The sequence below is a fragment of the Rousettus aegyptiacus genome, unplaced genomic scaffold (genome assembly GCF_014176215.1).
Source record: "Rousettus aegyptiacus isolate mRouAeg1 unplaced genomic scaffold, mRouAeg1.p scaffold_m13_p_10, whole genome shotgun sequence".
Lineage (NCBI taxonomy): Eukaryota > Metazoa > Chordata > Mammalia > Chiroptera > Pteropodidae > Rousettus > Rousettus aegyptiacus.
The window spans coordinates 57214706-57230514 of record NW_023416285.1 but is presented as its reverse complement, the minus strand read 5'-3'; positions in this window follow the sequence as shown (position 1 = coordinate 57230514).

Below are 15809 nucleotides of genomic sequence, written 5' to 3'. Positions count from 1 at the left end.
TTATTTCTTTCTCTTGCCTAATTGCTCTGGCTGGGACTTCTAATACTATACTGAATAATAGTAGTGAAAGTGGGTATCTTTATCTTGATGCTGACTTTAGAAAAAAAACTTTCAGTTTTTTACCATTGAGTATGATATTATCTGAAGGTTTGTTATATATGTTGATATCTTTTTTCTACACCTATTTTATTAAGTGAATCACAAATGCATGTTGTATGTTGTCAAATGCTTTTTCTCCATTTATTGATAAGATTATACAACTTTTATGTTTTATTGTTATTGTAGTGTATCACATTGATTGATTTGCATATGTCAAACCACTGTTTCACACTTGAGATGAACCACACTTAATTGTGATGTATTATTATTGTTTTAATGTATCATTGTATTTAACTTTTACAGTTTTGGATTTTTGCATCTATATTCATCAGAAATATTGGCCTGTAATTTTCTATTTTTTTGTGTTATCTTTTCCTGGTTTTGCTATCAAGGTAATGTCAAACTCATAAAATAAGTTATGAAATATTCCTTCTTAAATTTTTTGGAAGAGTTTCAGAAGGCTAGGTATTAATTCTTTGAACGTTTGATTGAATTCACTAATGTTGGTCTATTTAGGATTTTCCAGTTCTTCATGATTCAGTCTAGGAAGGTTATATTTTTCTAAAAACTTGTCAATTTCTTTGAGGTTATCAAATTTGGTAGCATATAGCCTTTCATAGTATATTCGTATAATCCTTTGTATTTCTATGGTGTTCACTTTCATTTCTGATTTTTTCTTTTTTTTTTTCCTTAGTGAATCTAACCAGAGGTTTGTCATTTTTATTTATCTTTTCAAAGAACCAGCTTTGTTTCATTATTTTTTTCTCTTGTCTTTTTGTTCTCTAAGAAAATATATTTTTAATGTTTCTGTCTGAAATATGGCAGGAAAAATGGTAGAAGAATATATCTTTTTATTCTTGCTTTCCTTCAGGAATTTTATTTTCATTTTATTATTCTCTTCACATACACAAGATAGACAAAGGCCTGCATTTTATTTTTTTTTCACTTGCATTTAGTTTTCTTCCTTTCTGAATTTTTAAAAATCTTTCTGATAAATGTCTTCTTTATGCTGTTGTGTTACTGATTTGATTTTAGTAACTACTTGTTTTTAGGACCTTTATTTCTGGAAGGCTCTGTATAAGTATGTTTGTGCAACATGGCAATGAAATTTTATTTAATTTCTATTATGTCTTTTAATTTTATTATGTATTTACTCAGACTATAAGATAGTATTTGCAGTACAGTTGGTTTATCACAACTATATTACATGAAAATTGGGGTTTGATGGCTTCCTATCTTACTGAAGCCTGAAAAAAATACGCCTTCACAAATCTCAGATGAACCTGTTTTGTTAGGTATAGGTTGTAAAGTTACACGCCTAAGACAACATTTGAAATCTTTAAATATCACCTATCAACTTCAAATGTTAGTGGAAGATTATTAGTAATAAATGTCATGCGGAACTCTATGTCCTGCTCTGCTGCTTTAGGGGAAACATTATATCTATTTGGGTCATGCTATGTAACATATTCATTAAACTTTTTTTGTGATAATGAGAATTCGTACAGTAAAACAAACTGGAAAATAATGTTTTATGAAAATAATAGCAAAAGAAGAGCAGTTACTAAAGCAAAATTGTTGTCATTAAAAATTAAAAAACATATATCTGTTGACTACAAGCACACTAACTGGTATTATACTTTCTTTAATATTCTTTCTGGAAACAAACAGGTAAAGAAAAATTTATACAACACTATGGGCATTTTATTGTCCTTCAGCCTTTCAGAATGAGATAGTACAGTTTTACATTTTTGTAGACTTGAAAAGAAACATCACTTTAAATGAAAATGCATCTCTAGTGCTACAAGTGTCTTCTCCATTGACATCATATGATTTATTTAAACATTTAGTATTTGCAAATGTTATTTATGGGGATATTTTCACTTTTATAATGTGAACAACTCAAATGTACAATATAGACATATTTATTCTAAATGTAAGTGTCTATATGTTTCCTTAAAAGGTAACTAGCTAGAAAAACAAATGGCATTCAGATTTTTTGATTCAAAATTAGCTTAAGAATTTTAAAATTTCATGGGTCTATTTTAATGTTCTTTATACATGTTAACAAAGAGCAAAAGCAAAGTAATTAAAAGTTGTGTTTAAAATCCTTCTAGCATTATATATTTGTTAATATAATAATAGTTCTTATTATATATAATGTATATGTAATATTCTGAATGAACTTAATACATTAGGGAAGCACCTTATGTTTGGAACACTGAATATTGACAACTGTCTATATCCTAGAGTTCTTAAGCAACTGAATATCCTGTTAATAATATGGATTTTAGCTGGTTATTTTCTCATTGGGTTCACCAAATCTGCTATCTTTTCTTATAGTAGGTCCTTCGATAAATTATGGTGTCTTTTTCACCTCAATCCATAATTCTTCAAATTCCCATTACAAAATAATAACCATGAAAATATATGATTTCTACTAATATGGTTACCTAAATTATTCTCTTTTTCTAGTAGACTGATCTACTTTACTTGTTCACAATATTAAAATATAATATATTTGAATAATTCTCTTCCCTGCTATTTTAAAAACAGCATGAGAGTAGTTGACATCTGATTGATTACCCAAAGTTTAACAGTATTCTAGGACAAGAAAGTATAAATACTTATTGAGTCACAATGACAAAAACTTAACTTGTTTGACAGCCCCATCAAACTAGAGGTTTAACTCAAATCTTCAAATTTTTTTAAGTAAATTACTATAAAACATATTCTTTAATTGTAAGTATTTACACGAAATATAAAATATTTGTATCTATGTTAATGTGTGCTCAATTTAGCCAATTAAGTCATTTTAACATTAAACATATTAGCTTCCCAACTAACTTTGAGCCACATGGAAATTTAATCAGTAAGCTTCATCTGTCTGAAATTGATGAACACCTATTTAACGCTAAGCTGGTGATGGATGGTCTAGACCGCTTGATGTACCAACAATATAATCTCCTCAAATGTATTGGTGTCCAGGGTTCCAATATGGGCTTATAAGTGACTCTGAGAAATAGACAGCTTACACTGATAGCACAGCAAAATTGTTCTCACAGCCTTCAAGAACCCTGTGGGCCTCCTGGCTACTAGGCTCTGTTAGATATGTTTTTTAAGCTGAAGATGTGTTTTCTGATTCACTCTAATGAATTAGGCTTCAGAGCACTAAACACATTATTCGTTGACTTTCCATCTAAACTCAAACACATACATGCAAACACATACATATGTATGCATAAATGTGCATGCAGAGCTGTCCTTTTATTTTATTTTATTTTTTCTGATAATACTGCGTTAGCCTTCCACGATATCAGAAAGTATTTATATTTACTCATCCATTAAATCAGTTCCCAAGTCGTTAACAACAGAAAATTATCTTCTCTATACCTTGAAAATAAGAGGACTATATTTTGGAAAAATGTCATATGTTCCAACATAGCTATAATAAAGTGAAAATAAAAATGAATAGCTTTAAAAGTATCACGAATAAGTTGTATTGGTTATTGAAGCTTGGTTTAATGAATTATGGGTATTTGGTCAATTTTAATACCATGATCTTTGCAAGATTTAGATGCAATGTATAAATATACATTAATGTGTAACAAGTTCAATTAAAACTCACTAGTAAGAACAATATGAAATCCTTGAAAATTTGGGAATAAATAAAAATGAATTACTTTTATATGTACATGAATGTGTACAAAATGTTTTTGAGAAGAGTATACAAAAAAGATGGAAAGCAGTTAACTTTGGGGAAAATCTCTGGTGATGTTTAGGGTAAGGGAACTCAAAGTTTAACTTTTAATTTCTATGCGTGATGTTTTGAATACTGTCCCACAATAAAAATATGCTCCCAGGAAACTGTAAATGCGACCTTATTTGGGGAGGGGGGGAGAACTGGCAATTGTAATTAAGTTAAAGATCTCAAGATAAGATCATCCTGAATTAAGTGTGGGGGTGGGGCCCTACATACAAAGAAAAGTGAAGTGTCCTTATAGGACCCAGAAGAAGAAGGATATGTAAAGATGAAGACAGAGATTAGAGTGATATGTCCATTAGTTAAAGAATGCCCAGGACTAATGATAGCCATCAGAAACTTGGAGAGAGGCATGGAATGGATTATTGCCCTTCAGAGCCTCAAAAAGTAACCATCCCTGCCAATACCCAGATATCAGATTTGTGTTGTTTTTAAGCCACCAAATTTGTAGTGATTTGTTATAGCAACCCTAAGAAACTGATACACTACCTTTCTACCCAGTTGGAAAATTTTAACTCATAGACATACAAGACTTTTATTTTCATTTTTATATATCTGGTTGACTATTTTTATTTTTTATTGGTATCGAACAAATAAAATCTAAAATTGGACAACTGAAAAAACTATGAGGACTGGAGACCTGCAAGTGGGTTTGAAATTTAATTTTTATCCTTTAATTATAATTTTTAGTCCTTCTGGTAGTAGTGTTTACTTATTTTTCTCCTGTTGAAAGAAAAGTTTTCATATTTATAACCTGTTATATATTCTTATCTAAATGAAAGTAAAATTTATTGAGCCTAGCAGAGGCAATTCAAATGTAGTTCGATAATTGATTAAAATTAAAAAAAAAAAACTCTTTTATGTTAATGTACATTTCTTGAGTGTGGTTATTTGGAAAACAAAGTCCCATAATTAGAATGTTTTCAGTCACTTTTCTCTCAAAATGCTATAGTATAGTATTAATAAAATAGAAATAAACTCTTTGAGTCCAGTTTTACTTTTTATTAGCTGGATGAACTAGGATAAGTGACTTGTATGTTTAAGTATAGTTTTAAGTATAGTTTTCTACCTAAAACCAGAAACAATAATAAAGTTATGTATGTCATAGTCTTTATGAGAATCAAATGCACACATATATAATGTGCATATATGTGTGCATATATATATATATATATATATGTGTGTGTGTGTGTGTGTGTGTATCTGGTTGACTATATATATATGCCTGCATACATACATACAAACATATTTTATATATTATATATTTTCTCAGGTACATAGCACTGTAGATTTATTTAATAAATGCATTTTCTAATTTATAATATAAATTTTTATACAAATGTCTTTGTGAAATTCTAATATATGCCATCTAAAAGTTATTAATTAGATGGAATTAAAAATATACAGACCATTCTTTTTTAATTTTTAATTAAGTTTATTGGGGTAATATTGGTGAATACAATTATGTAATTTCATGTGTACATTATCATTTGACATCTATATATTCTATTGTGTTTACCATCCAAAGTGTAGTTTCATTCAGCTACCATATATTTGATCCCCTTTACCCACTTCACCCTCCTCCTAAACCCTATATTTGACCCCCTTTACCCCGTCTACCTCACTCCTCTTCCCCGACCCCACTAGTAACCGCTAGTCTATAGTCCCCTGGTAATCACTAGCCTGTAGTACATGTCTATGAGTCTCTGTTTATTTTTCCTGTTCATTTGTTGCTTTTAGGTTTATATCCTACATATAAGTGATACCATGTGATTTTCAACTTTTTCTGTCTGGCTTATTTCACTTAGCATGATTATCTTGAGGTGCATCCAGGTTGTTGCAAATGACTGTATTTCATCTCTTCTTATGGCTGAGTAATATTCCATTGTATATATGTATCACAGCTTCTTTAGCCAATCATGTATCGTAGGACACTTTGGTTGCTTCCATGCCCTGGCCACTGTGAATAATGCTGCTATGAACATCGGTGTGAAAATATCTTTTTGGATATGGGTTTTCAAGTCTTTCGAGTGAATACCCAGTAGAGGTATTGCTGAATCATATGAAAAATCAATTCTTAGTTTTTGAGCAGCCTCCATACTGTTTACCATAGGGGCTATACAAATTTTCAGTCCTACCAGCTGTGTATAAGTGTTCCTTTTCCTCCACATCCTCTCCAACATTTGTTATTACTTGTCCTGTTGATTACAGCTGTTCTAACAGGTGTGAGATGATATCTCATTGTGGTTTTGATTTGCATTTCCTTAATTGCTAGCGATATTGAGCATCTCTTCATATATTTTTTGGTCATTTGTATGTCCTCTAAGAAGAAGTGTCTGTTCATCGGAGGTGTTGCTTGCAAATATATTTCCCTATTTGGATGTTTGTTTCTTTACCTTGTTGATGGTTCCTTTTGCTAAGCAGAAGCTTTTTAGTTAGATGTAGTCCCATTTATTTATTTTTGCTTTTACTTCCCTTGCTTTTAGGTCAAATTCATAAAATCCTCTTTAAGTCCAAGGTCCTTGAGTTTAGTTCCTATATTTTCTTCTATGCGTTTTATTGTTTCAGGTCTTATATTCAGGTCCTTAATTCATTCTGACTTAATTTCGGTGTGTGGTGACAGACAACAGTCTACTTTCATTCTTTTGCAGGTGGCTTTCCAGTTTTCCCAGCACCATTTATTGAAGAGGCTTTCCTTTCTCTACTGTATGTTTTTGGCTTCTTTGTCGAAAATTATTTGCCCATATAAATATGGGTTTACTTCTGGACTCTTGATTCTGTTCCACTGGTCCATGTGTCTGTTTTGCTGACAATACCATGCCTCATTCTTTTTTCTCGGGATGACTTTGGCAAGTCATGGTCTTTTGTGCTTTCATATAAATCTGATGATTTTTTTGTTCTATTTCTTGAAAAAAGTCAATGAGATTTTGATGGGGATTGCATTAAGTCGGTATAATGCTTTAGGTAATATGATCATTTTAACTATATTGATTCTTCCAATCCAAGAACATGGAATATCTTTTCATTTCTTTGTATCGTCTTTGATTTTTTTTAATAGGGTCTTGTCGTTTTCATTATACAGGTCCTTTACATGTTTTGTTAAATTTGTTCCTAGGTATTTTATTCTTTTTGTTGCAATTGCAAAAGGAATTATTTTTCCACTTCTTTTTCCAACATTTCATTAGAGTATAGGAAAGCTATAGATTTTTGAATGTCGATTTTGTATCCAGAGACTTTACTGTATTTGCTCATTGTTTCTAGTAGTGTTCTTGTGGAGTCATTAGGGTTTTTTATATGGAGAATCATGTCATCCTCAACTAGTGACAGTTTGACTTCTTTGTTTCCTATTTGGATGCCATTTTTATCTTTCTTTTGTCTGTTTGCACTCACTAGGACCTCCAATGTTATATTGAATAACAGTGATGATAGTGGGCAGCCTTGCCTAGATCCTGATCTTAAAGGGAAGGTTTTTAGTTTTTCACCATTAAGTATAATGTTGGCTGAGGGCTTGTCATATATGGCCTTTATTATGTTAAGGTACTTACCTTCTATACCCATTTTCTTAAGTGTTTTGATCCTAAGTGGATGTTGTATCTTGCTGAATGCTTTTTCTGCATCTATTGATATGATCATGTAATTTTTATTTTTTAATTTGTTTATGTTGTGTATCACATGAATCGATTTGCGTATGTTGAACCATTCCTGTGCCTCTAGGATGATGTCCAATTGATCGTGGTGTATAATATTTTTAGTATGTTCATGTATTCAGTTCACTAGTATCTTATTTAGGATTTTTGCATCTGTATTCATGAGAGATATTGGTCTGTATTGTTCTTTTTGTGTGTGTTATCTTTACCAGGTTTTGGTATCAGAAAAATATTAGCCTCATAAAATGAGTTGGGAAGTATTGCCTCCTCTTCAATTTTTTGGAAGAATTTGAGGGGAATAGGTATTAAATCTTATTTGAATGTTTGGTAGAATTCACTTATAAAGTCATTTGGTCCTGGACTTTTACTTTTTGGTAGGTTTTTGATGATTGTTTCAATTTCCATACTGCTGATCGGTCTATTTAGATTTTCAGTTCTTCTTGATTTAGTCTAGGAATGTTATATTTTTCTAAGTAATGTTCCATTTCTTCTTGGTTATTAAATTTGGTGTTATATACTTTTTCATAGTATTCTTGTATGATCCTTTGTATTTCTGCAATATCAGTTGTAATTTCCCCTCTCTCATCCTTGATTTTGTTTATTTGCATCCTTTCTCTTTTTTCTTTAGTTAGCCTGGCCAGGGGTTTGTCAATTTTATTAACCTTTTCAAAGAACCAGCTCTTTGTTGCATTTATTTTTTCTATCATTTTTTTTTGTTTTCCATTTCATTTATTTCTGCTCTAATTTTGATTATTTCTTTTCTTCTGCTGACGTTAGGCTTCATTTGTTCTTTTTCCTGTTTTTAAGCTGAAGTGTTATGTTGTTTATTTGGGCTCATTCTTGTTTTTGGAGATAGGCCTGTTATGATATTAACTTTTCTCTTATGACCACTTTTGCTGTGTCCAAAAAGTTTTGATATGTCGTACTATCATTATCATTTATATCTGTGTATCTCTTGATCTCTCTTTTTATTTCTTCTCTGACCCAGTTGTTCTTCAGTAGCATGTTGTTTAATCTCTATGTATTGTTGGTTCTTCCTGATTTCTTTTTCAAAACATTATAATCAGAGAATATGGGTGGTATGATTTCAATCCTCTCATATTTGTTGAGGCTATCTCCGTGGCCCGGATTGTGGTCAATTCTAGAGAATGTTCCATGTGCACTAGAGGAAGAATGTATAAGCAGCTGTTTTAGGATGGAAGGCTCTGTATATGTCAATTATGTCTACTTGTCCTAATGTGTTATTTAAGGATGTTATTTCCTTATTGTTTTTCTGTTTGGATAATCTGTCCATATCCGACAGTGGGGTAGTTAGGTCCTTTACTACAATAGTGCTTTCATCTGTTTGTCCCATTAGTTCTGTTAGTAATTACTTTACATATTTCGGGACTTCCTTTAGGAAGCATAGATATTAATGTGTTATGTCTTTTTGGTGTATGATCCTCTTTATAATTATGAAGTGTCCTTCACTGTCTCTTTTATATTTTTAAGTCTATTTTATCTGATATTAGTACTGCTACTCCTTCTTTTCTCCAAATGTCATTTGCTTTAAATATTTTCCACCTTTTCACTTTGAGTATATTTGTCTTTGGAGCTGAGATGTGTCTCCTGAAGGCAGCATATGGCTGGGTTTTGTTTTTGATCCATTCTGCAACTCTGTGCCTTTTTATTGGTGAGTTCAATCTATTTCCGGCTTGTAAGGTTTGCACTGATAAGTCCAAGTATAATCTAATGGGTTTACCTTTATATGTTACCATCTTCTTTTCCCTGGCTGTCCTGAGAATTCTATCTTTGTCATTGATTTTTGATAACTTTAATGTAATGTGTCTTGGTGAAGGCCTTTTTGGGTTGAGATAATTGGGTGTTCTGTTGACTTCTTGAATTCCATACTACAGCTCATTCCTTAGATTTGGGAAATTCTCATCTACTATTTATCTGAAAATGCTTTCTAATTCCTACTCCTTTTCTTCACCTTCAGTAACACACATTATTCTTATGTTTCCTTTCTTGATGGTATCAGCTAGTTCTTGTATTTCTCTTTCATTATTTTTCATTCTTTGGTTTCTCTCTTCCTCCTTCTGATTTATTTCTAGATTTCTGTCTTTGATATCACTGATTCTTTCTTCCATTGGGTCAACTATTTCCCAAGGTTGTTATTTCATTTTTCAACTCTTGCAGTATATTCTTCATCTGTAGAAGTTCAATTTGGTTCCTTTTGTGGGTTTCGATCTCTTTGCTCTGCTCATCTATTGTTTTCTCAATTCTTGAAATTGTTGATTTGAGTTGATCTCACTGAGTTTTTTCAGAAGTTCCGTCCTGATTTTCTGTCACTTAGTCGCATATTTCTACATCTGTAAGCTCATTTTCTGAAGATTTTTCTCTTTCTTCCTGAGATGCCTTGTTACTTTGGTTGTTCATGGTGTTTAACAGACTATTTCTCTGCCTGGGCATTAATGGAAGTGTATTCTGTTGTTTTTCCAGAAAGAAGATTTATTATATAAAGGTCTCTCTTTAGCCTGCTGCAAAGACACTTTTCTTTTGGTTTCCTGTAGGTGGCGTCTAAGTCTCTTGGATCCCCCCTTTATATAAAATCTTAATAACTCTTTTTAAATTTTCATGTAGATATTTAATCACATTTGCTAACCTCAGTTTCAGTCCTTATCAGTGTCAGTGACAGTCCCGGAAGCGTTTGCTCAGATTCCCCTGGGGCTCCACGAAGTTTGTTCTAGGAGGGTATGGAGAGAGGGGACCTCTGAGTTGGGAGTTGGGGGATGTAGCTCAGCTTTGGTTTTGCAACCGTAGTCTGTAAAAATCAGCTGTTGTGCCACTCCTCTGCTTCTGCCCTGATGACTGGACCCTGCAGCCACAGCTATCTCAGGCAGGAATGTTCAGGGAACTCGCAGCACAAACTTGCTGTTCCTTCTTCCCTTCCCTTCCTCCTGCAAGGAGCTCCTGTGGCTGCAGAGAGGCTGCTTCTTTATTGCTCCCTGTCCACCACCCGACATCCAGGGTTCTAACCTGTGGTAGCTCTTATGAGCAGATCCCAAGCTCAGACATGCTGGCGTGCAGTTTGGGTGTTTTTTGTTGAATTTAAGATGTTCAGGTTATTGTTATTTCAAGGGGAGAGATCTGAGGACATCGCTCACTCCACCACATTTCCAAAGATCCCCAGACCATTCTTTATAAACTTACTTTTGTAAGTTCCATACTTCTGAGTTTGGGGATAAGGCTTCAATGAGATGAGGTATAAATTAAAGTGCCTAGAATTTAGTAAAGTCACAATAAATGCTATATAGATACTTTTTTTTTTTTTAATCACTAGGTTCCCAAGCAGCTGCCATTAGAACATAGGTTGAGAGGAATACAGCCATAGGTCACTAGATAGGGCATGATTCTAAAAGAGGTAAACATAGATTACTTTGACATTAGAAATCAAAATCTACAAAAAAATTGTCATTTTGTGTCAAAAGTTATAAATATATTTTCATATATCATTAGTTAAAAAATTTCTTTAAAATCTTTAATTCCATCCTCTACATTAGTAAATTTTTGTATCTCAAGAGGCTCATAACACACCAAAAATAATATTCACCTTCACTTTTAAAATCTGCAAAGGGTTTCTCCAAGTTTGAATACTTGTTTTTTCCCATTTTTTTTTAAATTCTTTCTTTTCCAGTTTATAAAATGGATAGGCAACATTCTCACTATTTTTATTAATTTAAGTGCTGTTAATCTCTTAAATGAAGGAAATATAAAATAAGTTATACTCTAAAAACTAAAAATAAGCTTAGTCACTTAGGATTCTAATTATTGGATGAAAATGTAGCTGAGGACAAGTAATGATAAAAAGCAACCTTATTATTTTTCAATGAAAACTTAATAGTTTTTTTATTAACTGACATTTAAATTTGTGAATTTGTTTTAATTAATTGAAAAATGTATAGTAATTCTGTTTATGTTTATAATCCAGAAAAGTAAACAAAGTCCAGTTCATCACCATTTACATTAATAACATATTCTCATTCAACCCATCGCATCTCTGATCAAGTAGTGATGAAATGAGATACACTTAATTTACAAAGTAACATTGTAAGTTTGTCCATTATACGTATATATGCTAGGCTTAGCTTTCTGAATTTTTTATTAGAATTTAGAAGACACAAGCAAGAATGGGTCAAAAAACAATGACAGTTAGATCATCTTGACTTCTCTAATAATAAAATATATTAAACATTCATATAGGCCAACTTTTGAAGGTGAGCACATTGGAGAGTCCCTATTCGATATATTAAATCACTTTTTAAAGATAATTGCAAATCAGCTTAATACCTTAATACTTAATTCTTATTGTAGTTTTTACACATTTTGGCTGAAAAATGATATTTTTAACAGATACAAACTAGTTAATTATTAAACCATCCTTATGTGCAGTTAATTATATGAAAACACAAATTTGAATAAATTGTACAAAATATTATATGATGAAGTATACTTATCTACATATACATAGAGATACACACATGTACTGTATACACACACATATATATATATAAATTTACCAACATAGAGACATATATAATACATACACGCAATATATTTGTGTACATACACCCACTCATATACATTCTTATAAATATATAGATATTCAATTACATCTATTGTATGCTCTCTATGTAGGTAAATGCATAAATATTAATATATATTTAATTTCACATATATATTCCAAATCACAAACACCAGAAAACAGTCATCTAGCCATCTCCAAACTTAGGACATATTATAAGAATTAGATTCCAGTTAACTTTCACCTTTTGTCTACTGAATGAGTGCACTGAGGTTCTGTTGCTTTACATATATTAAGATATGAATTTAAAATAATATATAAATCATAAAGCATCTATGAAAATTCAATACAATAATGAATGATGTAAGCCTTTACATTAATAATATCCATATATATTAGCTAATATAATTATCATGATGATAATTATTGGTATAATATAAAGTAAGAAGAATATATCATGAGATACTGGCTCATATATTATTTTTATATTTCCCAATGTCTCCAAACAATATAAAATTTATATTCTGTTAATAATTTTGATAATTCCTTTTGTACATAGTTTGACATTTATAATCTAAAATTTTTGAGAAAGAGCATCAGCTCCAGCAAACTCCATCATTAGTGTTAAAGATACACATTTTAGAATATCGATATTAAAATATATCAGTGTCTTATAGCTATTTAATCTCTATGAGACATTGTAGGTAACAGTTTTCTTTTTCAAATATATATATTTAAATCAATAATATAAGAAACACACATGCATGAGTGTTTTTCAAAGTTTAATAAATATTTAACTTGTGTGTTTAAATATTAATTGTTGAATACTCTAAATATGTCTGTAATAATATACAGCTAGATACATACATACACATTATATGTCATTTTTTCAGCCTATTAAAAAAAGAAAATTATTATAAATAAATTTGCTTATTTATAAACAGAAGCATTTACTCAAGAAATTCATATTTCAAATAAAGTCTTCACTAGTTTATTGATGTGAGCTATCTCATAACACAATTTCTGACCAAGGGATCCATTTTATGATGAAGGAGTTGCCCATAATGGCAAAAGACCCTAAGATCACCATTTTTTTTTTCCTGTACTTCACATCACCTAAAGGTACTCGACCTGACAGAGGACTGAAATGGCCTAGGAGAGGCTTAGTTCTAACCTCTGGAGAGTTGGGGTGCAATTTTCCAGGAGGCAGCATATGCACCGAAGCAAAAGATAATACATTATGTGGAATTAGGATTAACCCTTCTCACCATCATTCTGTGTCCCACTTGCAAAGTTGGTTTTCATTCCCACTGAAGGCTATGTAAATTAGATTATTGTTCAATTAATATTCACTCTCTCTGCTCTTCCAATTCACTCATACACACTCCATGAGAAAAGTATACTTTTCTGTTCTATTGATGTTGGACTTGGCAATGTAATATACTTGGTCCTTTGGATTATGTTTCCCCGCACTTTGACTTTGGGCTTGGACAACTCACTTGCTTTAGCCAGTGGTATAGTAGCAGAGATGATGCAAGTGAAGGCTTGGTGCGAGTAACTTGCCTTCCTATGGTTTTGCCATTACCACGAGAAGAACTTACTCAGGTAGCCTATTGTTACCAGAAGAAATGGAGACAAATGAAAAAGAACCAACCCAACCAATCAGCAGATCCACAGCTTAAAGTAGAACTTTCTTAACTGATCTGTGAGAATGACAATAAATGCTTATTTACTGTCGCAGGTTTCAAATAAATAAAATAAACTTCAGATTATCTATGGACTCTTTTCTAGTTGTTCTAATTGTCAACCTGGGTTCACAAACTCAAATAAAAAATGAAAATTTCTGAACAGCAAAGTCTTTTTCTTATTGTTTCATTTTATTTTCTACTATACTCCTTTGAGGACATTAGGTACTTGAAGAAAAAGAAGCATGTAATTATGAATTTCCTGTATTTGAAAAAAACGTGTGATGCTAATTAAAAATATTACGATGCTAAATATGAGAAAACAGTAGGCTGCTTTTTTTCTGATTTTAAAATGTTTTTATTGTTGCCATAAAACACGTTTTAAAAGTGCCACTATAACTGACCCAATAAATACCAAATATTCATATTAAAATAAGTGCAGAAGAATTCATGAATTGATAACAATCTACTATGAAGTGTATTCTTTGTGTCTTTTTTTTTCCACCAAGGAAGAAAACTGAAATAAGCAATTTAATCATGTATGCTGGTAGTTCCTCCTTTGTTATCCAGAAGAAGAACGTTGTTATTTGTGACTTATTCAACCCACTACAAAATGTGCAAGTGAATTCAGCCTTATTTTGAAATGTGAAATAGGGAAGCTTTAAGCTGTCACAGACCATGACAGGTATTTAAAACTTCTGTTGCTAGTTCTAACTCTGTTCTAAACATATTCAGAAGGCTGACATTTCTGAACAGATTACTTTTTTTTATTCTTGACTGACAAGAATATTTACTGGAATACTTTATTCTTTATTGAATAAAATGTAGGTTAAAACTGAAATCACTAATTTTTACAATTAATGTAGTATACTTTCATTTAAGTGCCCAAAATACTACTTAAGGTAATTGGGATAAACCTAATTCTCAGGCTAATAATTTATAATATTAATTAAGTAGTTCTTTCCCCTACCTCCAGAAAATTGATCTATTGTTAGACCTTGCATAATATTGTTTTATGCAGAAAAAGCATCAATATCTTCTATTTATTTTTCATCTAGATGGAAAAGAAAACATCATAACAACTTTGTATGCACTATCATTTGGCCAATAAGTTCAATTTAAAGTATATGGAGATTAAGAAACTAAATTCCTACAAGAAATTTTTTATTACAAAAGCTGCAAAAGTAGCCTATTATGTTAAAATTCTTAAGAGGTAAAATTCTCAGAAGTAAAATAGAAAATCCAATAATTTTAACTCAATTAGTTAAATTAGTATTATTGCATAATTTGTGTTGTATCTTTGAAGTCATAGACTAATTATTTAACCCGGGTTTTATTACACTGTAAATGAATAGCATAAAAAGCATAAAATATAGTATTTTACTATATAATTATATGTAATATATACAATTATATAATAAAAATAAAACAATAGAAGCTTTGCTCTTTAAAAATTTTAATATTAACATTTTTATCCAAGTTCTTTTTATTTACCTATAAAATAGAAATGTAAATTTTCATAATTGTATTTATTTGTATATCTGACACAATACTGGTCTAATTTAATACCTTTGAATAATGGCAATGATTCAGTGCCTTTTCATACATTTGCCAAGACAAAGCTGGTTGTTTCTAGCTTGAAGGTATAAAACAGTCCAGAAAGTTATTTTTTTTTATCCCAGAGGAATTTATAATGATCTTCTCTTTAGTGAAAATATAGCAGAGAATCAAAAATATGAAGAGAATATGTAGAATAATAAAGACAAACAGAAAAAAAAAATTGATAATATGAACTATTCTAAAAATACCAAGTATAATAAACACCTAACATATTGAAAGATTTAAGAAATCAATAGCAGTTATTCTTAAATAGAATACCAGCTAACACAACAGAGCCAGAGGGTAGAAGCCCATGGAAAGGGGAACATATACCATCTTAGATAGTATTTTTAGGGAGAGCTCCAAAGAATATTTAAGTCAAATCAATCCTTCAACAGAAAGAAAGCTCCATGAAAGCTAAAAGCTTTACTGTGTTTTCCACAACCATACTC